Source organism: Schistocerca americana, chromosome 2 (genome assembly GCF_021461395.2).
Source record: "Schistocerca americana isolate TAMUIC-IGC-003095 chromosome 2, iqSchAmer2.1, whole genome shotgun sequence".
Classification (NCBI taxonomy): domain Eukaryota; kingdom Metazoa; phylum Arthropoda; class Insecta; order Orthoptera; family Acrididae; genus Schistocerca; species Schistocerca americana.
This window is the reverse complement of record NC_060120.1, coordinates 352842254-352868525: the sequence shown is the minus strand read 5'-3', so window position 1 is coordinate 352868525 and position 26272 is coordinate 352842254. Positions and strand designations below refer to the sequence as shown.

Below are 26272 nucleotides of genomic sequence, written 5' to 3'. Positions count from 1 at the left end.
CTGCAATGCCCCTGTCGTTGCATATTCCACCCGCCCCATATCCTCTCCATGTCTGACTCACTACCCCAAATGACACTGCAGTCGACGTGCTTATTACTATCGCTTTTGGAAGAACCAAGGCGCAGTATTCTAGTGTCGAACCGGTACTGCAAATTGGGATTAAGCAAAAATTTGTTGTGTGGTCGAGCGACAGCCTCGGCTCGCTCTTCCTACATGATCGCTTCTTGTGCGGAATAATTCCTAGCTCGCCGATGGCTTCAGAGTTGGTCTTCTCGAAGTTTTGCTTTCGCACTGCATTCCGCAATCTTTTCGTTATGAGTTGTGTGCTTCGGTTTCCCCACTTTCTTGTGTTTAGTGCGTTTGGCTTCTCTTAACCCTTAGCCACCGCTTGCCGAATTTTCCACACTATCATCTGTCGATCTGCAGAGCTCGATGACGGCCTCGCGGCCGTTCCTGAGCTCGTGGAACGGTCGAATCTGTAGTTGTTTCCAGATCTCTCCCACACAACGGCCTCCCAGAAGCTTGGATTACAGAAGTACGCCACTACTCCCAGCCGGAGATTCACGATTGAAAGCAGAATGACATGAGCTACACGCAGCTCCGATTTTTTTTTTTTTTGTGTCTGACCTACTTTGAAAGACTTTGTAGTCGATTTACTTACTACTATCGCTGTTGGAAACCAGGTGATAACCGCACAGTATTTTAGAGACGATCAGGTAATGAAAATTTAGAATAAGTAGAACAGTATCAAAAGAAGTTGTGTGGTGGAGCAGCACATGCAATTCACGCTTCCTAGATAATCGTTACTGCATAGAATAATTCTTTTGTCTGCGGCGTCTTCAGTATCCGTCTTCTGGAAATTTTGCTTGCAGTATATTGTGCAATCTTTTCGTTATGAGTTGGTGCTTGGTTTCCCGATGTTCTTTTGTTTAGTGCATTCGCCTTCTCTTAACCCTGAGAAACCACATACCGAAACTGAGGCACTGCCGGCTGTTCATAAGCAGTGCTCGATGAAGTTATTTCGCTTTTTATTCGTTGCCTTTAATATTCTTCTCATCAGTGGTGAGTGCTGCCTGCAGAAAGCGTTTATCTTGCGAATTCGCGTGAAAGTTTGTGTTCCCTGTGAGGCCCACTACTTGGGATTAACTTGACTGCTCCAGCCAGGTGGCTCGTTGGTCTAGGGGTATGATTCCTGCTTTGGGTGCAGGAGGTCCCGGGTTCAAATCCCGGACGAGCCCTGCCATTTTGACCGTGCTGAAGAGTAGGTGGAACTCAGCCCCGGTTGCAGCTCCTCAATGAAGAGTTGACGCCCGTTATAGCACGTGGATATAACAAGAATGCGGCACCAGTAAAGTACGTAGGTGTAATTCGGTAGAAAGGCAGACGGTAATTTTGCATGCAACGGAAAACAAGGTTGTCTTTGCGGGATATGTGCACCGTGAGTGGAGATTCAGCTTAATTGTGCGACAGTCTACCCTCATCTTACTAGCGACGGCAACAACCAAGGGGTGGCATGTAAGATTGAGCGTGGCTAAGAGTTTCTCATTATTAGTTAGCATCACACTTTGACAGAGCTGTGACAAGGCGAGTAGGGTGAGCTCAGGAAAGCCAGTAGCAAGCGCACTTGAAGTAGCCCGGAAGAACCGGATTATAAATTTTGCCAGCCATAATGAAGCTAGGGGCGTTCTCAGTTACCAAATACCGGTGCAATAAGAGAGCAACAGTATTTGACAGTAAAATGACGCCCTATCCGTCTAGCATACAACATTGCTTGTCTCTGCATACGCGGACGTGAGGTCATCTCGGAAATGAAATCCGAAATATAGATTAAAATTGTTGTGTTCCCGCCCGGGATCGAACCGGGGACCTTCTGCGTGTAAAGCAGACGTGATAACCGCTACACCACGGAAACGACGGTTGTTTTCATGTACCACCCGGAGACTCGTAATAGCAACAGTTTCTCTTCTGTGTTAGCAAGGGCATCGGCTACGAGCTCCCTCCGATTCGTGAAGTTCCTGTAGTAAAAGACGTCGATGGAAACAATACAACCGCGACAGACAGGGAGAACGCTGGCTGAGCTGCAGCCCTACATGGTGAGACCATCAAAGGTGGCGTCATTCACATGCAGTGCGTTTTCGGAACGAATAGGCTCGTTGGTCTAGGGGTATGATTCCTGCTTCGGGTGCAGGAGGTCCCGGGTTCAAATCCCGGACGAGCCCTTGCGTTTTGTACAACGGTGTGGTAACAAATCGCATGGCGGCGGCTGTTTCGCGCATTTCCAGGCCTCCAAGTCAGCGCTAAAATCCGACAACCAGTTCTGAAACCGTTTCATGTTTCATTTGAGCCATGTGCACCCTGCTGATGGAACGTTTGAAGTTGATTTAAATGGTCACAGTAGAGATCGTAGCAAGTGTCTTGCTGAGTGCGACGAAAACGGGTTTCCGCCCGCAATCGAGCCGGGGACCTTCTGCGTGTTCGGCACGGCGCCTGGGCTCGGCGGCAGCTGCTGCTCTTTCCTTCCTTACGAGATACCGTCGATTCGCGCAGTCGTTATTGCAAAAGATGTCACCAAAGGCAATCGCTTCGTTAGCGGCACTTTGCCTGGGCTCGGCGGCAGCTCTACATGGAGGCACCAGCAGCCCAGCCAGGCCGCCGCCGGCACCGGTGCGCCACAGCGCAACGAGCCGGCGGCCGCCCTGCAATGCCCCTGTCGTTGCATATTCCACCCGCCCCATATCCTCTCCATGTCTGACTCACTACCCCAAATGACACTGCAGTCGACGTGCTTATTACTATCGCTTTTGGAAGAACCAAGGCGCAGTATTCTAGTGTCGAACCGGTACTGCAAATTGGGATTAAGCAAAAATTTGTTGTGTGGTCGAGCGACAGCCTCGGCTCGCCCTTCCTACATGATCGCTTCTTGTGCGGAATAATTCCTAGCTCGCCGATGGCTTCAGAGTTGGTCTTCTCGAAGTTTTGCTTTCGCACTGCATTCCGCAATCTTTTCGTTATGAGTTGTGTGCTTCGGTTTCCCGACTTTCTTGTGTTTAGTGCGTTTGGCTTCTCTTAACCCTTAGCCACCGCTTGCCGAAATTTCCACACTATCATCTGTCGATCTGCAGAGCTCGATTACAGCCTCGCGGCCGTTCCTGAGCTCGTGGAACGGTCGAATCTGTAGTTGTTTCCAGATCTCTCCCACACAACGGCCTCCCAGAAGCTTGGATTACAGAAGTACGCCACTACTCCCAGCCGGAGATTCACGATTGAAAGCAGAATGACATGAGCTACACGCAGCTCCGATTTTTTTTTTTTTTTTTGTGTCTGACCTACTTTGAAAGACTTTGTAGTCGATTTACTTACTACTATCGCTGTTGGAAACCAGGTGATAACCGCACAGTATTTTAGAGACGATCAGGTAATGAAAATTTAGAATAAGTAAAACAGTATCAAAAGAAGTTGTGTGGTGGAGCAGCACATGCAATTCACGCTTCCTAGATAATCGTTACTGCATAGAATAATTCTTTTGTCTGCGGCGTCTTCAGTATCCGTCTTCTGGAAATTTTGCTTGCAGTATATTGTGCAATCTTTTCGTTATGAGTTGGTGCTTGGTTTCCCGATGTTCTTTTGTTTAGTGCATTCGCCTTCTCTTAACCCTGAGAAACCACATACCGAAACTGAGGCACTGCCGGCTGTTCATAAGCAGTGCTCGATGAAGTTATTTCGCTTTTTATTCGTTGCCTTTAATATTCTTCTCATCAGTGGTGAGTGCTGCCTGCAGAAAGCGTTTATCTTGCGAATTCGCGTGAAAGTTTGTGTTCCCTGTGAGGCCCACTACTTGGGATTAACTTGACTGCTCCAGCCAGGTGGCTCGTTGGTCTAGGGGTATGATTCCTGCTTTGGGTGCAGGAGGTCCCGGGTTCAAATCCCGGACGAGCCCTGCCATTTTGACCGTGCCGAAGAGTAGGTGGAACTCAGCCCCGGTTGCAGCTCCTCAATGAAGAGTTGACGCCCGTTATAGCACGTGGATATAACAAGAATGCGGCACCAGTAAAGTACGTAGGTGTAATTCGGTAGAAAGGCAGACGGTAATTTTGCATGCAACGGAAAACAAGGTTGTCTTTGCGGGATATGTGCACCGTGAGTGGAGATTCAGCTTAATTGTGCGACAGTCTACCCTCATCTTACTAGCGACGGCAACAACCAAGGGGTGGCATGTAAGATTGAGCGTGGCTAAGAGTTTCTCATTATTAGTTAGCATCACACTTTGACAGAGCTGTGACAAGGCGAGTAGGGTGAGCTCAGGAAAGCCAGTAGCAAGCGCACTTGAAGTAGCCCTGAAGAACCGGATTATAAATTTTGCCAGCCATAATGAAGCTAGGGGCGTTCTCAGTTACCAAATACCGGTGCAATAAGAGAGCAACAGTATTTGACAGTAAAATGACGCCCTATCCGTCTAGCATACAACATTGCTTGTCTCTGCATACGCGGACGTGAGGTCATCTCGGAAATGAAATCCGAAATATAGATTAAAATTGTTGTGTTCCCGCCCGGGATCGAACCGGGGACCTTCTGCGTGTAAAGCAGACGTGATAACCGCTACACCACGGAAACGACGGTTCTTTTCATGTACCACCCGGAGACTCGTAATAGCAACAGTTTCTCTTCTGTGTTAGCATGGGCATCGGCTACGAGCTCCCTCCGATTCGTGAAGTTCCTGTAGTAAAAGACGTCGATGGAAACAATCCAACCGCGACAGACAGGGAGAACGCTGGCTGAGCTGCAGCCCTACATGGTGAGACCATCAAAGGTGGCGTCATTCACATGCAGTGCGTTTTCGGAACGAATAGGCTCGTTGGTCTAGGGGTATGATTCCTGCTTCGGGTGCAGGAGGTCCCGGGTTCAAATCCCGGACGAGCCCTTGCGTTTTGTACAACGGTGTGGTAACAAATCGCATGGCGGCGGCTGTTTCGCGCATTTCCAGGCCTCCAAGTCAGCGCTAAAATCCGACAACCAGTTCTGAAACCGTTTCATGTTTCATTTGAGCCATGTGCACCCTGCTGATGGAACGTTTGAAGTTGATTTAAATGGTCACAGTAGAGATCGTAGCAAGTGTCTTGCTGAGTGCGACGAAAACGGGTTTCCGCCCGCAATCGAGCCGGGGACCTTCTGCGTGTTCGGCACGGCGCCTGGGCTCGGCGGCAGCTGCTGCTCTTTCCTTCCTTACGAGATACCGTCGATTCGCGCAGTCGTTATTGCAAAAGATGTCACCAAAGGCAATCGCTTCGTTAGCGGCACTTTGCCTGGGCTCGGCGGCAGCTCTACATGGAGGCACCAGCAGCCCAGCCAGGCCGCCGCCGGCACCGGTGCGCCACAGCGCAACGAGCCGGCGGCCGCCCTGCAATGCCCCTGTCGTTGCATATTCCACCCGCCCCATATCCTCTCCATGTCCGACTCACTACCCCAAATGACACTGCAGTCGACGTGCTTATTACTATCGCTTTTGGAAGAACCAAGGCGCAGTATTCTAGTGTCGAACCGGTACTGCAAATTGGGATTAAGCAAAAATTTATTGTGTGGTCGAGCGACAGCCTCGGCTCGCTCTTCCTACATGATCGCTTCTTGTGCGGAATAATTCCTAGCTCGCCGATGGCTTCAGAGTTGGTCTTCTCGAAGTTTTGCTTTCGCACTGCATTCCGTAATCTTTTCGTTAAGAGTTGTGTGCTTCGGTTTCCCGACTTTCTTGTGTTTAGTGCGTTTGGCTTCTCTTAACCCTTAGCCACCGCTTGCCGAAATTTCCACACTATCATCTGTCGATCTGCAGAGCTCGATTACAGCCTCGCGGCCGTTCCTGAGCTCGTGGAACGGTCGAATCTGTAGTTGTTTCCAGATCTCTCCCACACAACGGCCTCCCAGAAGCTTGGATTACAGAAGTACGCCACTACTCCCAGCCGGAGATTCACGATTGAAAGCAGAATGACATGAGCTACACGCAGCTCCGATTTTTTTTTTTTTTTTTTGTGTCTGACCTACTTTGAAAGACTTTGTAGTCGATTTACTTACTACTATCGCTGTTGGAAACCAGGTGATAACCGCACAGTATTTTGGAGACGATCAGGTAATGAAAATTTAGAATAAGTAAAACAGTATCAAAAGAAGTTGTGTGGTGGAGCAGCACATGCAATTCACGCTTCCTAGATAATCGTTACTGCATAGAATAATTCTTTTGTCTGCGGCGTCTTCAGTATCCGTCTTCTGGAAATTTTGCTTGCAGTATATTGTGCAATCTTTTCGTTATGAGTTGGTGCTTGGTTTCCCGATGTTCTTTTGTTTAGTGCATTCGCCTTCTCTTAACCCTGAGAAACCACATACCGAAACTGAGGCACTGCCGGCTGTTCATAAGCAGTGCTCGATGAAGTTATTTCGCTTTTTATTCGTTGCCTTTAATATTCTTCTCATCAGTGGTGAGTGCTGCCTGCAGAAAGCGTTTATCTTGCGAATTCGCGTGAAAGTTTGTGTTCCCTGTGAGGCCCACTACTTGGGATTAACTTGACTGCTCCAGCCAGGTGGCTCGTTGGTCTAGGGGTATGATTCCTGCTTTGGGTGCAGGAGGTCCCGGGTTCAAATCCCGGACGAGCCCTGCCATTTTGACCGTGCTGAAGAGTAGGTGGAACTCAGCCCCGGTTGCAGCTCCTCAATGAAGAGTTGACGCCCGTTATAGCACGTGGATATAACAAGAATGCGGCACCAGTAAAGTACGTAGGTGTAATTCGGTAGAAAGGCAGACGGTAATTTTGCATGCAACGGAAAACAAGGTTGTCTTTGCGGGATATGTGCACCGTGAGTGGAGATTCAGCTTAATTGTGCGACAGTCTACCCTCATCTTACTAGCGACGGCAACAACCAAGGGGTGGCATGTAAGATTGAGCGTGGCTAAGAGTTTCTCATTATTAGTTAGCATCACACTTTGACAGAGCTGTGACAAGGCGAGTAGGGTGAGCTCAGGAAAGCCAGTAGCAAGCGCACTTGAAGTAGCCCTGAAGAACCGGATTATAAATTTTGCCAGCCATAATGAAGCTAGGGGCGTTCTCAGTTACCAAATACCGGTGCAATAAGAGAGCAACAGTATTTGACAGTAAAATGACGCCCTATCCGTCTAGCATACAACATTGCTTGTCTCTGCATACGCGGACGTGAGGTCATCTCGGAAATGAAATCCGAAATATAGATTAAAATTGTTGTGTTCCCGCCCGGGATCGAACCGGGGACCTTCTGCGTGTAAAGCAGACGTGATAACCGCTACACCACGGAAACGACGGTTCTTTTCATGTACCACCCGGAGACTCGTAATAGCAACAGTTTCTCTTCTGTGTTAGCAAGGGCATCGGCTACGAGCTCCCTCCGATTCGTGAAGTTCCTGTAGTAAAAGACGTCGATGGAAACAATCCAACCGCGACAGACAGGGAGAACGCTGGCTGAGCTGCAGCCCTACATGGTGAGACCATCAAAGGTGGCGTCATTCACATGCAGTGCGTTTTCGGAACGAATAGGCTCGTTGGTCTAGGGGTATGATTCCTGCTTCGGGTGCAGGAGGTCCCGGGTTCAAATCCCGGACGAGCCCTTGAGTTTTGTACAACGGTGTGGTAACAAATCGCATGGCGGCGGCTGTTTCGCGCATTTCCAGGCCTCCAAGTCAGCGCTAAAATCCGACAACCAGTTCTGAAACCGTTTCATGTTTCATTTGAGCCATGTGCACCCTGCTGATGGAACGTTTGAAGTTGATTTAAATGGTCACAGTAGAGATCGTAGCAAGTGTCTTGCTGAGTGCGACGAAAACGGGTTTCCGCCCGCAATCGAGCCGGGGACCTTCTGCGTGTTCGGCACGGCGCCTGGGCTCGGCGGCAGCTGCTGCTCTTTCCTTCCTTACGAGATACCGTCGATTCGCGCAGTCGTTATTGCAAAAGATGTCACCAAAGGCAATCGCTTCGTTAGCGGCACTTTGCCTGGGCTCGGCGGCAGCTCTACATGGAGGCACCAGCAGCCCAGCCAGGCCGCCGCCGGCACCGGTGCGCCACAGCGCAACGAGCCGGCGGCCGCCCTGCAATGCCCCTGTCGTTGCATATTCCACCCGCCCCATATCCTCTCCATGTCCGACTCACTACCCCAAATGACACTGCAGTCGACGTGCTTATTACTATCGCTTTTGGAAGAACCAAGGCGCAGTATTCTAGTGTCGAACCGGTACTGCAAATTGGGATTAAGCAAAAATTTATTGTGTGGTCGAGCGACAGCCTCGGCTCGCTCTTCCTACATGATCGCTTCTTGTGCGGAATAATTCCTAGCTCGCCGATGGCTTCAGAGTTGGTCTTCTCGAAGTTTTGCTTTCGCACTGCATTCCGTAATCTTTTCGTTAAGAGTTGTGTGCTTCGGTTTCCCGACTTTCTTGTGTTTAGTGCGTTTGGCTTCTCTTAACCCTTAGCCACCGCTTGCCGAAATTTCCACACTATCATCTGTCGATCTGCAGAGCTCGATTACAGCCTCGCGGCCGTTCCTGAGCTCGTGGAACGGTCGAATCTGTAGTTGTTTCCAGATCTCTCCCACACAACGGCCTCCCAGAAGCTTGGATTACAGAAGTACGCCACTACTCCCAGCCGGAGATTCACGATTGAAAGCAGAATGACATGAGCTACACGCAGCTCCGATTTTTTTTTTTTTTTTTTGTGTCTGACCTACTTTGAAAGACTTTGTAGTCGATTTACTTACTACTATCGCTGTTGGAAACCAGGTGATAACCGCACAGTATTTTGGAGACGATCAGGTAATGAAAATTTAGAATAAGTAAAACAGTATCAAAAGAAGTTGTGTGGTGGAGCAGCACATGCAATTCACGCTTCCTAGATAATCGTTACTGCATAGAATAATTCTTTTGTCTGCGGCGTCTTCAGTATCCGTCTTCTGGAAATTTTGCTTGCAGTATATTGTGCAATCTTTTCGTTATGAGTTGGTGCTTGGTTTCCCGATGTTCTTTTGTTTAGTGCATTCGCCTTCTCTTAACCCTGAGAAACCACATACCGAAACTGAGGCACTGCCGGCTGTTCATAAGCAGTGCTCGATGAAGTTATTTCGCTTTTTATTCGTTGCCTTTAATATTCTTCTCATCAGTGGTGAGTGCTGCCTGCAGAAAGCGTTTATCTTGCGAATTCGCGTGAAAGTTTGTGTTCCCTGTGAGGCCCACTACTTGGGATTAACTTGACTGCTCCAGCCAGGTGGCTCGTTGGTCTAGGGGTATGATTCCTGCTTTGGGTGCAGGAGGTCCCGGGTTCAAATCCCGGACGAGCCCTGCCATTTTGACCGTGCTGAAGAGTAGGTGGAACTCAGCCCCGGTTGCAGCTCCTCAATGAAGAGTTGACGCCCGTTATAGCACGTGGATATAACAAGAATGCGGCACCAGTAAAGTACGTAGGTGTAATTCGGTAGAAAGGCAGACGGTAATTTTGCATGCAACGGAAAACAAGGTTGTCTTTGCGGGATATGTGCACCGTGAGTGGAGATTCAGCTTAATTGTGCGACAGTCTACCCTCATCTTACTAGCGACGGCAACAACCAAGGGGTGGCATGTAAGATTGAGCGTGGCTAAGAGTTTCTCATTATTAGTTAGCATCACACTTTGACAGAGCTGTGACAAGGCGAGTAGGGTGAGCTCAGGAAAGCCAGTAGCAAGCGCACTTGAAGTAGCCCTGAAGAACCGGATTATAAATTTTGCCAGCCATAATGAAGCTAGGGGCGTTCTCAGTTACCAAATACCGGTGCAATAAGAGAGCAACAGTATTTGACAGTAAAATGACGCCCTATCCGTCTAGCATACAACATTGCTTGTCTCTGCATACGCGGACGTGAGGTCATCTCGGAAATGAAATCCGAAATATAGATTAAAATTGTTGTGTTCCCGCCCGGGATCGAACCGGGGACCTTCTGCGTGTAAAGCAGACGTGATAACCGCTACACCACGGAAACGACGGTTCTTTTCATGTACCACCCGGAGACTCGTAATAGCAACAGTTTCTCTTCTGTGTTAGCAAGGGCATCGGCTACGAGCTCCCTCCGATTCGTGAAGTTCCTGTAGTAAAAGACGTCGATGGAAACAATCCAACCGCGACAGACAGGGAGAACGCTGGCTGAGCTGCAGCCCTACATGGTGAGACCATCAAAGGTGGCGTCATTCACATGCAGTGCGTTTTCGGAACGAATAGGCTCGTTGGTCTAGGGGTATGATTCCTGCTTCGGGTGCAGGAGGTCCCGGGTTCAAATCCCGGACGAGCCCTTGAGTTTTGTACAACGGTGTGGTAACAAATCGCATGGCGGCGGCTGTTTCGCGCATTTCCAGGCCTCCAAGTCAGCGCTAAAATCCGACAACCAGTTCTGAAACCGTTTCATGTTTCATTTGAGCCATGTGCACCCTGCTGATGGAACGTTTGAAGTTGATTTAAATGGTCACAGTAGAGATCGTAGCAAGTGTCTTGCTGAGTGCGACGAAAACGGGTTTCCGCCCGCAATCGAGCCGGGGACCTTCTGCGTGTTCGGCACGGCGCCTGGGCTCGGCGGCAGCTGCTGCTCTTTCCTTCCTTACGAGATACCGTCGATTCGCGCAGTCGTTATTGCAAAAGATGTCACCAAAGGCAATCGCTTCGTTAGCGGCACTTTGCCTGGGCTCGGCGGCAGCTCTACATGGAGGCACCAGCAGCCCAGCCAGGCCGCCGCCGGCACCGGTGCGCCACAGCGCAACGAGCCGGCGGCCGCCCTGCAATGCCCCTGTCGTTGCATATTCCACCCGCCCCATATCCTCTCCATGTCCGACTCACTACCCCAAATGACACTGCAGTCGACGTGCTTATTACTATCGCTTTTGGAAGAACCAAGGCGCAGTATTCTAGTGTCGAACCGGTACTGCAAATTGGGATTAAGCAAAAATTTATTGTGTGGTCGAGCGACAGCCTCGGCTCGCTCTTCCTACATGATCGCTTCTTGTGCGGAATAATTCCTAGCTCGCCGATGGCTTCAGAGTTGGTCTTCTCGAAGTTTTGCTTTCGCACTGCATTCCGTAATCTTTTCGTTAAGAGTTGTGTGCTTCGGTTTCCCGACTTTCTTGTGTTTAGTGCGTTTGGCTTCTCTTAACCCTTAGCCACCGCTTGCCGAAATTTCCACACTATTATCTGTCGACCTGCAGATCTCGATGAAGGCCTCGCGGCCGTTCCTGAGCACGTAGAACGGTCGAATCTGTAGTTGTTTCCAGATCTCTCCCACACAACGGCCTCCCAGAAGCTTGGATTACAGAAGTACGCCACTACTCCCAGCCGGAGATTCACGATTGAAAGCAGAATGACATGAGCTACACGCAGCTCCGATTTTTTTTTTTTTTTTTGTGTCTGACCTACTTTGAAAGACTTTGTAGTCGATTTACTTACTACTATCGCTGTTGGAAACCAGGTGATAACCGCACAGTATTTTAGAGACGATCAGGTAATGAAAATTTAGAATAAGTAAAACAGTATCAAAAGAAGTTGTGTGGTGGAGCAGCACATGCAATTCACGCTTCCTAGATAATCGTTACTGCATAGAATAATTCTTTTGTCTGCGGCGTCTTCAGTATCCGTCTTCTGGAAGTTTTGCTTGCAGTATATTGTGCAATCTTTTCGTTATGAGTTGGTGCTTGGTTTCCCGATGTTTTTTTGTTTAGTGCATTCGCCTTCTCTTAACCCTGAGAAACCACATACCGAAACTGAGGCACTGCCGGCCGTTCATAAGCAGTGCTCGATGAAGTTATTTCGCTTTTTATTCGTTACCTTTAATATTCTTCTCATCAGTGGTGAGTGCTGCCTGCAGAAAGCGTTTATCTTGCGAATTCGCGTGAAAGTTTGTGTTCCCTGTGAGGCCCACTACTTGGGATTAACTTGACTGCTTCAGCCAGGTGGCTCGTTGGTCTAGGGGTATGATTCCTGCTTTGGGTGCAGGAGGTCCCGGGTTCAAATCCCGGACGAGCCCTGCCATTTTGACCGTGCTGAAGAGTAGGTGGAACTCAGCCCCGGTTGCAGCTCCTCAATGAAGAGTTGACGCCTGTTATAGCACGTGGATATAACAAGAATGCGGCACCAGTAAAGTACGTAGGTGGAATTCGGTAGAAAGGCAGACGGTAATTTTGCATGCAACGGAAAACAAGGTTGTCTTTGCGGGATATGTGCACCGTGAGTGGAGATTCAGCTTAATTGTGCGACAGTCTACCCTCATCTTACTAGCGACGGCAACAACCAAGGGGTGGCATGTAAGATTGAGCGTGGCTAAGAGTTTCTCATTATTAGTTAGCATCACACTTTGACAGAGCTGTAACATGGCGAGTAGGGTGAGCTCAGGAAAGCCAGTAGCAAGCGCACTTGAAGTTGCCCTGAAGAACCGGATTATAAATTTTGCCAGCCATAATGGAGCTAGGGGCGTTCTCAGTTACCAAATACCGGTGCAATAAGAGAGCAACAGTATTTGACAGTAAAATGACGCCCTATCCGTCTAGCATACAACATTGCTTGTCTCTGCATACGCGGACGTGAGGTCATCTCGGAAATGAAATCCGAAATATAGATTAAAATTGCTGTGTTCCCGCCCGGGATCGAACCGGGGACCTCCTGCGTGTAAAGCAGACGTGATAACCGCTACACCACGGAAACGACGGTTCTTTTCATGTACTACCCGGAGACTCGTAATAGCAACAGTTTTTCTTCTGTGTTAGCAAGGGCATCGGCTACGAGTTCCCTCCGATTCGTGAAGGTCCTATGGTAAAAGACGTGGATTAAAACAATCCAACCGCGACAGACAGGGAGAACGCTGGCTGAGCTGCAGCCCTACATGGTGAGACCATCAAAGGTGGCGTCATTCACATGCAGTGCGTTTTCGGAACAAATAGGCTCGTTGGTCTAGGGGTATGATTCCTGCTTCGGGTGCAGGAGGTCGGTAACAAATCGCATGGCGTCGGCTGTTTCGCGCATTTCCAGGCCTCCAAGTCAGCGCTAAAATCCGACAACCAGTTCTGAAACTGTTTCATTTGAGCCATGTGCACCCTGCTGATGGAACGTTTGAAGTTGATTTAAATGGTCACAGTAGAGATCGTAGCAAGTGTCTTGCTGAGTGCGACGAAAACGGGTTTCCGCCCGCAATCGAGCCGGGGACCTTCTGCGTGTTCGGCACGGCGCCTGGGCTCGGCGGCAGCTGCTGCTCTTTCCTTCCTTACGAGATACCGTCGATTCGCGCAGTCGTTATTGCAAAAGATGTCACCAAAGGCAATCGCTTCGTTAGCGGCACTTTGCCTGGGCTCGGCGGCAGCTCTACATGGAGGCACCAGCAGCCCAGCCAGGCCGCCGCCGGCACCGGTGCGCCACAGCGCAACGAGCCGGCGGCCGCCCTGCAATGCCCCTGTCGTTGCATATTCCACCCGCCCCATATCCTCTCCATGTCTGACTCACTACCCCAAATGACACTGCAGTCGACGTGCTTATTACTATCGCTTTTGGAAGAACCAAGGCGCAGTATTCTAGTGTCGAACCGGTATTGCAAACTTGGAATAAGCAAAAATTAATTGTGTGGTCGAGCGACACCCTCGCTTCTTGTGCGGAATAATTCCTAGCGCGCCGATGGCTTCAGAGTTGGTCTTCTCGAAGTTTTGCTTTCGCACTGCATTCCGCAATCTTTTCGTTATGAGTTGTGTGCTTCGGTTTCCCGACTTTCTTGTGTTTAGTGTGTTTGGCTTCTCTTAACCCTTAGCCACCGCTTGCCGAAATTTCCACACTATCATCTGTCGATCTGCAGAGCTCGATGAAGGCATCGCGGCCGTTCCTGAGCTCGTGGAACGGTCGAATCTGTAGTTGTTTCCAGATCTCTCCCACACAACGGCCTCCCAGAAGCTTGGATTACAGAAGTACGCCACTACTCCCAGCCGGAGATTCACGATTGAAAGCAGAATGACATGAGCTACACGCAGCTCCGATTTTTTTTTTTTTTTTTGTGTCTGACCTACTTTGAAAGACTTTGTAGTCGATTTACTTACTACTATCGCTGTTGGAAACCAGGTGATAACCGCACAGTATTTTAGAGACGATCAGGTAATGAAAATTTAGAATAAGTAAAACAGTATCAAAAGAAGTTGTGTGGTGGAGCAGCACATGCAATTCACGCTTCCTAGATAATCGTTACTGCATAGAATAATTCTTTTGTCTGCGGCGTCTTCAGTATCCGTCTTCTGGAAATTTTGCTTGCAGTATATTTTGCAATCTTTTCGTTATGAGTTGGTGCTTGGTTTCCCGATGTTCTTTTGTTTAGTGCATTCGCCTCCTCTTAACCCTGAGAAACCACATACCGAAACTGAGGCACTGCCGGCTGTTCATAAGCAGTGCTCGATGAAGTTATTTCGCTTTTTATTCGTTGCCTTTAATATTCTTCTCAACAGTGGTGAGTGCTGCCTGCAGAAAGCGTTTATCTTGCGAATTCGCGTGAAAGTTTGTGTTCCCTGTGAGGCCCACTACTTGGGATTAACTTGACTGCTCCAGCCAGGTGGCTCGTTGGTCTAGGGGTATGATTCCTGCTTTGGGTGCAGGAGGTCCCGGGTTCAAATCCCGGACGAGCCCTGCCATTTTGACCGTGCTGAAGCGTAGGTGGAACTCAGCCCCGGTTGCAGCTCCTCAATGAAGAGTAGACGCCTGTTATAGCACGTGGATATAACAAGAATGCGGCACCAGTAAAGTACGTAGGTGGAATTCGGTAGAAAGGCAGACGGTAATTTTGCATGCAACGGAAAACAAGGTTGTCTTTGCGGGATATGTGCACCGTGAGTGGAGATTCAGCTTAATTGTGCGACAGTCTACCCTCATCTTACTAGCGACGGCAACAACCAAGGGGTGGCATGTAAGATTGAGCGTGGCTAAGAGTTTCTCATTATTAGTTAGCATCACACTTTGACAGAGCTGTGACAAGGCGAGTAGGGTGAGCTCAGGAAAGCCAGTAGCAAGCGCACTTGAAGTAGCCCTGAAGAACCGGATTATAAATTTTGCCAGCCATAATGGAGCTAGGGGCGTTCTCAGTTACCAAATACCGGTGCAATAAGAGAGCTACAGTATTTGACAGTAAAATGACGCCCTATCCGTCTAGCATACAACATTGCTTGTCTCTGCATACGCGGACGTGAGGTCATCTCGGAAATGAAATCCGAAATATAGATTAAAATTGTTGTGTTCCCGCCCGGGATCGAACCGGGGACCTTCTGCGTGTAAAGCAGACGTGATAACCGCTACACCACGGAAACGACGGTTCTTTTCATGTACCACCCGGAGACTCGTAATAGCAACAGTTTTTCTTCTGTGTTAGCAAGGGCATCGGCTACGAGCTCCCTCCGATTCGCGAAGTTCCTGCAGTAAAAGACGTCGATGAAAACAATCCAACCGCGACAGACAGGGAGAACGCTGGCTGAGCTGCAGCCCTACATGGTGAGACCATCAAAGGTGGCGTCATTCACATGCAGTGCGTTTTCGGAACGAATAGGCTCGTTGGTCTAGGGGTATGATTCCTGCTTCGGGTGCAGGAGGTTCCGGGTTCAAATTCCGGACGAGCCCTTGCGTTTTGTACAACGGTGTGGTAACAAATCGCATGGCGGTGGCTGTTTCGCGCATTTCCAGGCCTCCAAGTCAGCGCTAAAATCCGACAACCAGTTCTGAAACCGTTTCATGTTTCATTTGAGCCATGTGCACCCTGCTGATGGAACGTTTGAAGTTGATTTAAATGGTCACAGTAGAGATCGTAGCAAGTGTCTTGCTGAGTGCGACGAAAACGGGTTTCCGCCCGCAATCGAGCCGGGGACCTTCTGCGTGTTCGGCACGGCGCCTGGGCTCGGCGGCAGCTGCTGCTCTTTCCTTCCTTACGAGATACCGTCGATTCGCGCAGTCGTTATTGCAAAAGATGTCACCAAAGGCAATCGCTTCGTTAGCGGCACTTTGCCTGGGCTCGGCGGCAGCTCTACATGGAGGCACCAGCAGCCCAGCCAGGCCGCCGCCGGCACCGGTGCGCCACAGCGCAACGAGCCGGCGGCCGCCCTGCAATGCCCCTGTCGTTGCATATTCCACCCGCCCCATATCCTCTCCATGTCTGACTCACTACCCCAAATGACACTGCAGTCGACGTGCTTATTACTATCGCTTTTGGAAGAACCAAGGCGCAGTATTCTAGTGTCGAACCGGTACTGCAAATTGGGATTAAGCAAAAATTTATTGTGTGGTCGAGCGACAGCCTCGGCTCGCTCCTCCTACATGATCGCTTCTTGTGCGGAATAATTCCTAGCTCGCCGATGGCTTCAGAGTTGGTCTTCTCGAAGTTTTGCTTTCGCACTGCATTCCGCAATCTTTTCGTTATGAGTTGTGTGCTTCGGTTTCCCGACTTTCTTGTGTTTAGTGTGTTTGGCTTCTCTTAACCCTTAGCCACCGCTTGCCGAAATTTCCACACTATCATCTGTCGATCTGCAGAGCTCGATGAAGGCATCGCGGCCGTTCCTGAGCTCGTGGAACGGTCGAATCTGTAGTTGTTTCCAGATCTCTCCCACACAACGGCCTCCCAGAAGCTTGGATTACAGAAGTACGCCACTACTCCCAGCCGGAGATTCACGATTGAAAGCAGAATGACATGAGCTACACGCAGCTCCGATTTTTTTTTTTTTTTTTGTGTCTGACCTACTTTGAAAGACTTTGTAGTCGATTTACTTACTACTATCGCTGTTGGAAACCAGGTGATAACCGCACAGTATTTTAGAGACGATCAGGTAATGAAAATTTAGAATAAGTAAAACAGTATCAAAAGAAGTTGTGTGGTGGAGCAGCACATGCAATTCACGCTTCCTAGATAATCGTTACTGCATAGAATAATTCTTTTGTCTGCGGCGTCTTCAGTATCCGTCTTCTGGAAATTTTGCTTGCAGTATATTTTGCAATCTTTTCGTTATGAGTTGGTGCTTGGTTTCCCGATGTTCTTTTGTTTAGTGCATTCGCCTCCTCTTAACCCTGAGAAACCACATACCGAAACTGAGGCACTGCCGGCTGTTCATAAGCAGTGCTCGATGAAGTTATTTCGCTTTTTATTCGTTGCCTTTAATATTCTTCTCAACAGTGGTGAGTGCTGCCTGCAGAAAGCGTTTATCTTGCGAATTCGCGTGAAAGTTTGTGTTCCCTGTGAGGCCCACTACTTGGGATTAACTTGACTGCTCCAGCCAGGTGGCTCGTTGGTCTAGGGGTATGATTCCTGCTTTGGGTGCAGGAGGTCCCGGGTTCAAATCCCGGACGAGCCCTGCCATTTTGACCGTGCTGAAGCGTAGGTGGAACTCAGCCCCGGTTGCAGCTCCTCAATGAAGAGTAGACGCCTGTTATAGCACGTGGATATAACAAGAATGCGGCACCAGTAAAGTACGTAGGTGGAATTCGGTAGAAAGGCAGACGGTAATTTTGCATGCAACGGAAAACAAGGTTGTCTTTGCGGGATATGTGCACCGTGAGTGGAGATTCAGCTTAATTGTGCGACAGTCTACCCTCATCTTACTAGCGACGGCAACAACCAAGGGGTGGCATGTAAGATTGAGCGTGGCTAAGAGTTTCTCATTATTAGTTAGCATCACACTTTGACAGAGCTGTGACAAGGCGAGTAGGGTGAGCTCAGGAAAGCCAGTAGCAAGCGCACTTGAAGTAGCCCTGAAGAACCGGATTATAAATTTTGCCAGCCATAATGGAGCTAGGGGCGTTCTCAGTTACCAAATACCGGTGCAATAAGAGAGCTACAGTATTTGACAGTAAAATGACGCCCTATCCGTCTAGCATACAACATTGCTTGTCTCTGCATACGCGGACGTGAGGTCATCTCGGAAATGAAATCCGAAATATAGATTAAAATTGTTGTGTTCCCGCCCGGGATCGAACCGGGGACCTTCTGCGTGTAAAGCAGACGTGATAACCGCTACACCACGGAAACGACGGTTCTTTTCATGTACCACCCGGAGACTCGTAATAGCAACAGTTTTTCTTCTGTGTTAGCAAGGGCATCGGCTACGAGCTCCCTCCGATTCGCGAAGTTCCTGCAGTAAAAGACGTCGATGAAAACAATCCAACCGCGACAGACAGGGAGAACGCTGGCTGAGCTGCAGCCCTACATGGTGAGACCATCAAAGGTGGCGTCATTCACATGCAGTGCGTTTTCGGAACGAATAGGCTCGTTGGTCTAGGGGTATGATTCCTGCTTCGGGTGCAGGAGGTTCCGGGTTCAAATTCCGGACGAGCCCTTGCGTTTTGTACAACGGTGTGGTAACAAATCGCATGGCGGTGGCTGTTTCGCGCATTTCCAGGCCTCCAAGTCAGCGCTAAAATCCGACAACCAGTTCTGAAACCGTTTCATGTTTCATTTGAGCCATGTGCACCCTGCTGATGGAACGTTTGAAGTTGATTTAAATGGTCACAGTAGAGATCGTAGCAAGTGTCTTGCTGAGTGCGACGAAAACGGGTTTCCGCCCGCAATCGAGCCGGGGACCTTCTGCGTGTTCGGCACGGCGCCTGGGCTCGGCGGCAGCTGCTGCTCTTTCCTTCCTTACGAGATACCGTCGATTCGCGCAGTCGTTATTGCAAAAGATGTCACCAAAGGCAATCGCTTCGTTAGCGGCACTTTGCCTGGGCTCGGCGGCAGCTCTACATGGAGGCACCAGCAGCCCAGCCAGGCCGCCGCCGGCACCGGTGCGCCACAGCGCAACGAGCCGGCGGCCGCCCTGCAATGCCCCTGTCGTTGCATATTCCACCCGCCCCATATCCTCTCCATGTCTGACTCACTACCCCAAATGACACTGCAGTCGACGTGCTTATTACTATCGCTTTTGGAAGAACCAAGGCGCAGTATTCTAGTGTCGAACCGGTACTGCAAATTGGGATTAAGCAAAAATTTATTGTGTGGTCGAGCGACAGCCTCGGCTCGCTCCTCCTACATGATCGCTTCTTGTGCGGAATAATTCCTAGCTCGCCGATGGCTTCAGAGTTGATCTTCTCGAAGTTTTGCTTTCGCACTGCATTCCGCAATCTTTTCGTTATGAGTTGTGTGCTTCGGTTTCCCGACTTTCTTGTGTTTAGTGTGTTTGGCTTCTCTTAACCCTTAGCCACCGCTTGCCGAAATTTCCACACTATCATCTGTCGATCTGCAGAGCTCGATGAAGGCATCGCGGCCGTTCCTGAGCTCGTGGAACGGTCGAATCTGTAGTTGTTTCCAGATCTCTCCCACACAACGGCCTCCCAGAAGCTTGGATTACAGAAGTACGCCACTACTCCCAGCCGGAGATTCACGATTGAAAGCAGAATGACATGAGCTACACGCAGCTCCGATTTTTTTTTTTTTTGTGTCTGACCTACTTTGAAACACTTTGTAGTCCATTTACTTACTACTATCGCTGTTGGAAACCAGGTGATAACCGCACAGTATTTTAGAGACGATCAGGTAATGAAAATTTAGAATAAGTAAAACAGTATCAAAAGAAGTTGTGTGGTGGAGCAGCACATGCAATTCACGCTTCCTAGATAATCGTTACTGCATAGAATAATTCTTTTGTCTGCGGCGTCTTCAGTATCCGTCTTCTGGAAATTTTGCTTGCAGTATATTTTGCAATCTTTTCGTTATGAGTTGGTGCTTGGTTTCCCGATGTTCTTTTGTTTAGTGCATTCGCCTCCTCTTAACCCTGAGAAACCACATACCGAAACTGAGGCACTGCCGGCTGTTCATAAGCAGTGCTCGATGAAGTTATTTCGCTTTTTATTCGTTGCCTTTAATATTCTTCTCAACAGTGGTGAGTGCTGCCTGCAGAAAGCGTTTATCTTGCGAATTCGCGTGAAAGTTTGTGTTCCCTGTGAGGCCCACTACTTGGGATTAACTTGACTGCTCCAGCCAGGTGGCTCGTTGGTCTAGGGGTATGATTCCTGCTTTGGGTGCAGGACGTCCCGTGTTCAAATCCCGGACGAGCCCTGCCATTTTGACCGTGCTGAAGCGTAGGTGGAACTCAGCCCCGGTTGCAGCTTCTCAATGAAGAGTAGATGCCTGTTATAGCACGTGGATATAACAAGAATGCGGCACCAGTAAAGTACGTAGGTGGAATTCGGTAGAAAGGCAGACGGTAATTTTGCATGCAACGGAAAACAAGGTTGTCTTTGCGGGATATGTGCACCGTGAGTGGAGATTCAGCTTAATTGTGCGACAGTCTACCCTCATCTTAGTAGCGACGGCAACAACCAAGGGGTGGCATGTAAGATTGAGCGTGGCTAAGAGTTTCTCATTATTAGTTAGCATCACACTTTGACAGAGCTGTGACAAGGCGAGTAGGGTGAGCTCAGGAAAGCCAGTAGCAAGCGCACTTGAAGTAGCCCTGAAGAACCGGATTATAAATTTTGCCAGCCATAATGGAGCTAGGGGCGTTCTCAGTTACCAAATACCGGTGCAATAAGAGAGCTACAGTATTTGACAGTAAAATGACGCCCTATCCGTCTAGCATACAACATTGCTTGTCTCTGCATACGCGGACGTGAGGTCATCTCGGAAATGAAATCCGAAATATAGATTAAAATTGTTGTGTTCCCGCCCGGGATCGAACCGGGGACCTTCTGCGTGTAAAGCAGACGTGATAACCGCTACACCACGGAAACGACGGTTCTTTTCATGTACCACCCGGAGAGTCGTAATAGCAACAGTTTTTCTTCTGTGTTAGCAAGGGCATCGGCTACGAGCTCCCTCCGATTCGCGAAGTTCCTGCAGTAAAAGACGTCGATGAAAACAATCCAACCGCGACAGACAGGGAGAACGCTGGCTGAGCTGCAGCCCTACATGGTGAGACCATCAAAGGTGGCGTCATTCACATGCAGTGCGTTTTCGGAACGAATAGGCTCGTTGGTCTAGGGGTATGATTCCTGCTTCGGGTGCAGGAGGTCCCGGGTTCAAATCCCGGACGAGCCCTTGCGTTTTGTACAACGGTGTGGTAACAAATCGCATGGCGGTGGCTGTTTCGCGCATTTCCAGGCCTCCAAGTCAGCGCTAAAATCCGACAACCAGTTCTGAAACCGTTTCATGTTTCATTTGAGCCATGTGCACCCTGCTGATGGAACGTTTGAAGTTGATTTAAATGGTCACAGTAGAGATCGTAGCAAGTGTCTTGCTGAGTGCGACGAAAACGGGTTTCCGCCCGCAATCGAGCCGGGGACCTTCTGCGTGTTCGGCACGGCGCCTGGGCTCGGCGGCAGCTGCTGCTCTTTCCTTCCTTACGAGATACCGTCGATTCGCGCAGTCGTTATTGCAAAAGATGTCACCAAAGGCAATCGCTTCGTTAGCGGCACTTTGCCTGGGCTGCGCGGCAGCTCTACATGGAGGCACCAGCAGCCCAGCCAGGCCGCCGCCGGCACCGGTGCGCCACAGCGCAACGAGCCGGCGGCCGCCCTGCAATGCCCCTGTCGTTGCATATTCCACCCGCCCCATATCCTCTCCATGTCTGACTCACTACCCCAAATGACACTGCAGTCGACGTGCTTATTACTATCGCTTTTGGAAGAACCAAGGCGCAGTATTCTAGTGTCGAACCGGTACTGCAAATTGGGATTAAGCAAAAATTTATTGTGTGGTCGAGCGACAGCCTCGGCTCGCTCCTCCTACATGATCGCTTCTTGTGCGGAATAATTCCTAGCTCGCCGATGGCTTCAGAGTTGGTCTTCTCGAAGTTTTGCTTTCGCACTGCATTCCGCAATCTTTTCGTTATGAGTTGTGTGCTTCGGTTTCCCGACTTTCTTGTGTTTAGTGTGTTTGGCTTCTCTTAACCCTTAGCCACCGCTTGCCGAAATTTCCTCACTATCATCTGTCGATCTGCAGAGCTCGATGAAGGCATCGCGGCCGTTCCTGAGCTCGTGGAACGGTCGAATCTGTAGTTGTTTCCAGATCTCTCCCACACAACGGCCTCCCAGAAGCTTGGATTACAGAAGTACGCCACTACTCCCAGCCGGAGATTCACGATTGAAAGCAGAATGACATGAGCTACACGCAGCTCCGATTTTTTTTTTTTTTTTTTGTGTCTGACCTACTTTGAAAGACTTTGTAGTCGATTTACTTACTACTATCGCTGTTGGAAACCAGGTGATAACCGCACAGTATTTTAGAGACGATCAGGTAATGAAAATTTAGAATAAGTAAAACAGTATCAAAAGAAGTTGTGTGGTGGAGCAGCACATGCAATTCACGCTTCCTAGATAATCGTTACTGCATAGAATAATTCTTTTGTCTGCGGCGTCTTCAGTATCCGTCTTCTGGAAATTTTGCTTGCAGTATATTTTGCAATCTTTTCGTTATGAGTTGGTGCTTGGTTTCCCGATGTTCTTTTGTTTAGTGCATTCGCCTCCTCTTAACCCTGAGAAACCACATACCGAAACTGAGGCACTGCCGGCTGTTCATAAGCAGTGCTCGATGAAGTTATTTCGCTTTTTATTCGTTGCCTTTAATATTCTTCTCAACAGTGGTGAGTGCTGCCTGCAGAAAGCGTTTATCTTGCGAATTCGCGTGAAAGTTTGTGTTCCCTGTGAGGCCCACTACTTGGGATTAACTTGACTGCTCCAGCCAGGTGGCTCGTTGGTCTAGGGGTATGATTCCTGCTGAGGGTGCAGGAGGTCCCGGGTTCAAATCCCGGACGAGCCCTGCCATTTTGACCGTGCTGAAGCGTAGGTGGAACTCAGCCCCGGTTGCGGCTCCTCAATGAAGAGTAGACGCCTGTTATAGCACGTGGATATAACAAGAATGCGGCACCAGTAAAGTACGTAGGTGGAATTCGGTAGAAAGGCAGACGGTAATTTTGCATGCAACGGAAAACAAGGTTGTCTTTGCGGGATATGTGCACCGTGAGTGGAGATTCAGCTTAATTGTGCGACAGTCTACCCTCATCTTACTAGCGACGGCAACAACCAAGGGGTGGCATGTAAGATTGAGCGTGGCTAAGAGTTTCTCATTATTAGTTAGCATCACACTTTGACAGAGCTGTGACAAGGCGAGTAGGGTGAGCTCAGGAAAGCCAGTAGCAAGCGCACTTGAAGTAGCCCTGAAGAACCGGATTATAAATTTTGCCAGCCATAATGGAGCTAGGGGCGTTCTCAGTTACCAAATACCGGTGCAATAAGAGAGCTACAGTATTTGACAGTAAAATGACGCCCTATCCGTCTAGCATACAACATTGCTTGTCTCTGCATACGCGGACGTGAGGTCATCTCGGAAATGAAATCCGAAATATAGATTAAAATTGTTGTGTTCCCGCCCGGGATCGAACCGTGGACCTTCTGCGTGTAAAGCAGACGTGATAACCGCTACACCACGGAAACGACGGTTCTTTTCATGTACCACCCGGAGACTCGTAATAGCAACAGTTTTTCTTCTGTGTTAGCAAGGGCATCGGCTACGAGCTCCCTCCGATTCGCGAAGTTCCTGCAGTAAAAGACGTCGATGAAAACAATCCAACCGCGACAGACAGGGAGAACGCTGGCTGAGCTGCAGCCCTACATGGTGAGACCATCAAAGGTGGCGTCATTCACATGCAGTGCGTTTTCGGAACGAATAGGCTCGTTGGTCTAGGGGTATGATTCCTGCTTCGGGTGCAGGAGGTCCCGGGTTCAAATCCCGGACGAGCCCTTGCGTTTTGTACAACGGTGTGGTAACAAATCGCATGGCGGTGGCTGTTTCGCGCATTTCCAGGCCTCCAAGTCAGCGCTAAAATCCGACAACCAGTTCTGAAACCGTTTCATGTTTCATTTGAGCCATGTGCACCATGCTGATGGAACGTTTGAAGTTGATTTAAATGGTCACAGTAGAGATCGTAGCAAGTGTCTTGCTGAGTGCGACGAAAACGGGTTTCCGCCCGCAATCGAGCCGGGGACCTTCTGCGTGTTCGGCACGGCGCCTGGGCTCGGCGGCAGCTGCTGCTCTTTCCTTCCTTACGAGATACCGTCGATTCGCGCAGTCGTTATTGCAAAAGATGTCACCAAAGGCAATCGCTTCGTTAGCGGCACTTTGCCTGGGCTCCGCGGCAGCTCTACATGGAGGCACCAGCAGCCCAGCCAGGCCGCCGCCGGCACCGGTGCGCCACAGCGCAACGAGCCGGCGGCCGCCCTGCAATGCCCCTGTCGTTGCATATTCCACCCGCCCCATATCCTCTCCATGTCTGACTCACTACCCCAAATGACACTGCAGTCGACGTGCTTATTACTATCGCTTTTGGAAGAACCAAGGCGCAGTATTCTAGTGTCGAACCGGTACTGCAAATTGGGATTAAGCAAAAATTTATTGTGTGGTCGAGCGACAGCCTCGGCTCGCTCCTCCTACATGATCGCTTCTTGTGCGGAATAATTCCTAGCTCGCCGATGGCTTCAGAGTTGGTCTTCTCGAAGTTTTGCTTTCGCACTGCATTCCGCAATCTTTTCGTTATGAGTTGTGTGCTTCGGTTTCCCGACTTTCTTGTGTTTAGTGTGTTTGGCTTCTCTTAACCCTTAGCCACCGCTTGCCGAAATTTCCTCACTATCATCTGTCGATCTGCAGAGCTCGATGAAGGCATCGCGGCCGTTCCTGAGCTCGTGGAACGGTCGAATCTGTAGTTGTTTCCAGATCTCTCCCACACAACGGCCTCCCAGAAGCTTGGATTACAGAAGTACGCCACTACTCCCAGCCGGAGATTCACGATTGAAAGCAGAATGACATGAGCTACACGCAGCTCCGATTTTTTTTTTTTTTTTTGTGTCTGACCTACTTTGAAAGACTTTGTAGTCGATTTACTTACTACTATCGCTGTTGGAAACCAGGTGATAACCGCACAGTATTTTAGAGACGATCAGGTAATGAAAATTTAGAATAAGTAAAACAGTATCAAAAGAAGTTGTGTGGTGGAGCAGCACATGCAATTCACGCTTCCTAGATAATCGTTACTGCATAGAATAATTCTTTTGTCTGCGGCGTCTTCAGTATCCGTCTTCTGGAAATTTTGCTTGCAGCATATTTTGCAATCTTTTCGTTATGAGTTGGTGCTTGGTTTCCCGATGTTCTTTTGTTTAGTGCATTCGCCTCCTCTTAACCCTGAGAAACCACATACCGAAACTGAGGCACTGCCGGCTGTTCATAAGCAGTGCTCGATGAAGTTATTTCGCTTTTTATTCGTTGCCTTTAATATTCTTCTCAACAGTGGTGAGTGCTGCCTGCAGAAAGCGTTTATCTTGCGAATTCGCGTGAAAGTTTGTGTTCCCTGTGAGGCCCACTACTTGGGATTAACTTGACTGCTCCAGCCAGGTGGCTCGTTGGTCTAGGGGTATGATTCCTGCTTTGGGTGCAGGAGGTCCCGGGTTCAAATCCCGGACGAGCCCTGCCATTTTGACCGTGCTGAAGCGTAGGTGGAACTCAGCCCCGGTTGCAGCTCCTCAATGAAGAGTAGACGCCTGTTATAGCACGTGGATATAACAAGAATGCGGCACCAGTAAAGTACGTAGGTGGAATTCGGTAGAAAGGCAGACGGTAATTTTGCATGCAACGGAAAACAAGGTTGTCTTTGCGGGATATGTGCACCGTGAGTGGAGATTCAGCTTAATTGTGCGACAGTCTACCCTCATCTTACTAGCGACGGCAACAACCAAGGGGTGGCATGTAAGATTGAGCGTGGCTAAGAGTTTCTCATTATTAGTTAGCATCACACTTTGACAGAGCTGTGACAAGGCGAGTAGGGTGAGCTCAGGAAAGCCAGTAGCAAGCGCACTTGAAGTAGCCCTGAAGAACCGGATTATAAATTTTGCCAGCCATAATGGAGCTAGGGGCGTTCTCAGTTACCAAATACCGGTGCAATAAGAGAGCTACAGTATTTGACAGTAAAATGACGCCCTATCCGTCTAGCATACAACATTGCTTGTCTCTGCATACGCGGACGTGAGGTCATCTCGGAAATGAAATCCGAAATATAGATTAAAATTGTTGTGTTCCCGCCCGGGATCGAACCGGGGACCTTCTGCGTGTAAAGCAGACGTGATAACCGCTACACCACGGAAACGACGGTTCTTTTCATGTACCACCCGGAGACTCGTAATAGCAACAGTTTTTCTTCTGTGTTAGCAAGGGCATCGGCTACGAGCTCCCTCCGATTCGCGAAGTTCCTGCAGTAAAAGACGTCGATGAAAACAATCCAACCGCGACA

General features: G+C 49.4%; 28 non-coding genes across 28 annotated transcripts; 18 read left to right on the top strand and 10 right to left on the bottom strand.

Moving 5' to 3' along the window:
* Positions 1-1166: 1166 nt before the first annotated feature.
* On the top strand, positions 1167-1238 carry Trnap-ugg. Its single transcript has one exon. It is a non-coding gene; the product is annotated as a tRNA-Pro (tRNA).
* A 601-nt stretch (positions 1239-1839) lies between these two features.
* Positions 1840-1912, bottom strand: Trnav-uac. The gene has a single exon. It is a non-coding gene; the product is annotated as a tRNA-Val (tRNA).
* A 235-nt stretch (positions 1913-2147) lies between these two features.
* On the top strand, positions 2148-2219 carry Trnap-cgg. The gene has a single exon. It is a non-coding gene; the product is annotated as a tRNA-Pro (tRNA).
* Positions 2220-3865: 1646 nt separating this feature from the next.
* Trnap-ugg lies at positions 3866-3937 on the top strand. Its single transcript has one exon. It is a non-coding gene; the product is annotated as a tRNA-Pro (tRNA).
* Positions 3938-4538: 601 nt separating this feature from the next.
* Trnav-uac lies at positions 4539-4611 on the bottom strand. The gene has a single exon. It is a non-coding gene; the product is annotated as a tRNA-Val (tRNA).
* A 235-nt stretch (positions 4612-4846) lies between these two features.
* Trnap-cgg lies at positions 4847-4918 on the top strand. Its single transcript has one exon. It is a non-coding gene; the product is annotated as a tRNA-Pro (tRNA).
* Positions 4919-6565: 1647 nt separating this feature from the next.
* On the top strand, positions 6566-6637 carry Trnap-ugg. The gene has a single exon. It is a non-coding gene; the product is annotated as a tRNA-Pro (tRNA).
* Positions 6638-7238: 601 nt separating this feature from the next.
* Trnav-uac lies at positions 7239-7311 on the bottom strand. The gene has a single exon. It is a non-coding gene; the product is annotated as a tRNA-Val (tRNA).
* A 235-nt stretch (positions 7312-7546) lies between these two features.
* Trnap-cgg lies at positions 7547-7618 on the top strand. Its single transcript has one exon. It is a non-coding gene; the product is annotated as a tRNA-Pro (tRNA).
* A 1647-nt stretch (positions 7619-9265) lies between these two features.
* On the top strand, positions 9266-9337 carry Trnap-ugg. The gene has a single exon. It is a non-coding gene; the product is annotated as a tRNA-Pro (tRNA).
* Positions 9338-9938: 601 nt separating this feature from the next.
* Positions 9939-10011, bottom strand: Trnav-uac. Its single transcript has one exon. It is a non-coding gene; the product is annotated as a tRNA-Val (tRNA).
* Positions 10012-10246: 235 nt separating this feature from the next.
* Trnap-cgg lies at positions 10247-10318 on the top strand. The gene has a single exon. It is a non-coding gene; the product is annotated as a tRNA-Pro (tRNA).
* A 1646-nt stretch (positions 10319-11964) lies between these two features.
* On the top strand, positions 11965-12036 carry Trnap-ugg. Its single transcript has one exon. It is a non-coding gene; the product is annotated as a tRNA-Pro (tRNA).
* A 601-nt stretch (positions 12037-12637) lies between these two features.
* Positions 12638-12710, bottom strand: Trnav-uac. Its single transcript has one exon. It is a non-coding gene; the product is annotated as a tRNA-Val (tRNA).
* A 1878-nt stretch (positions 12711-14588) lies between these two features.
* Trnap-ugg lies at positions 14589-14660 on the top strand. Its single transcript has one exon. It is a non-coding gene; the product is annotated as a tRNA-Pro (tRNA).
* Positions 14661-15261: 601 nt separating this feature from the next.
* Trnav-uac lies at positions 15262-15334 on the bottom strand. The gene has a single exon. It is a non-coding gene; the product is annotated as a tRNA-Val (tRNA).
* Positions 15335-15569: 235 nt separating this feature from the next.
* Trnap-cgg lies at positions 15570-15641 on the top strand. Its single transcript has one exon. It is a non-coding gene; the product is annotated as a tRNA-Pro (tRNA).
* Positions 15642-17287: 1646 nt separating this feature from the next.
* On the top strand, positions 17288-17359 carry Trnap-ugg. The gene has a single exon. It is a non-coding gene; the product is annotated as a tRNA-Pro (tRNA).
* Positions 17360-17960: 601 nt separating this feature from the next.
* On the bottom strand, positions 17961-18033 carry Trnav-uac. Its single transcript has one exon. It is a non-coding gene; the product is annotated as a tRNA-Val (tRNA).
* A 235-nt stretch (positions 18034-18268) lies between these two features.
* Trnap-cgg lies at positions 18269-18340 on the top strand. Its single transcript has one exon. It is a non-coding gene; the product is annotated as a tRNA-Pro (tRNA).
* Positions 18341-19983: 1643 nt separating this feature from the next.
* On the top strand, positions 19984-20055 carry Trnap-ugg. Its single transcript has one exon. It is a non-coding gene; the product is annotated as a tRNA-Pro (tRNA).
* Positions 20056-20656: 601 nt separating this feature from the next.
* Trnav-uac lies at positions 20657-20729 on the bottom strand. Its single transcript has one exon. It is a non-coding gene; the product is annotated as a tRNA-Val (tRNA).
* A 235-nt stretch (positions 20730-20964) lies between these two features.
* Positions 20965-21036, top strand: Trnap-cgg. The gene has a single exon. It is a non-coding gene; the product is annotated as a tRNA-Pro (tRNA).
* A 1647-nt stretch (positions 21037-22683) lies between these two features.
* Positions 22684-22755, top strand: Trnap-agg. Its single transcript has one exon. It is a non-coding gene; the product is annotated as a tRNA-Pro (tRNA).
* A 601-nt stretch (positions 22756-23356) lies between these two features.
* Trnav-uac lies at positions 23357-23429 on the bottom strand. The gene has a single exon. It is a non-coding gene; the product is annotated as a tRNA-Val (tRNA).
* Positions 23430-23664: 235 nt separating this feature from the next.
* Trnap-cgg lies at positions 23665-23736 on the top strand. Its single transcript has one exon. It is a non-coding gene; the product is annotated as a tRNA-Pro (tRNA).
* A 1646-nt stretch (positions 23737-25382) lies between these two features.
* On the top strand, positions 25383-25454 carry Trnap-ugg. Its single transcript has one exon. It is a non-coding gene; the product is annotated as a tRNA-Pro (tRNA).
* A 601-nt stretch (positions 25455-26055) lies between these two features.
* On the bottom strand, positions 26056-26128 carry Trnav-uac. The gene has a single exon. It is a non-coding gene; the product is annotated as a tRNA-Val (tRNA).
* Positions 26129-26272: the final 144 nt, after the last annotated feature.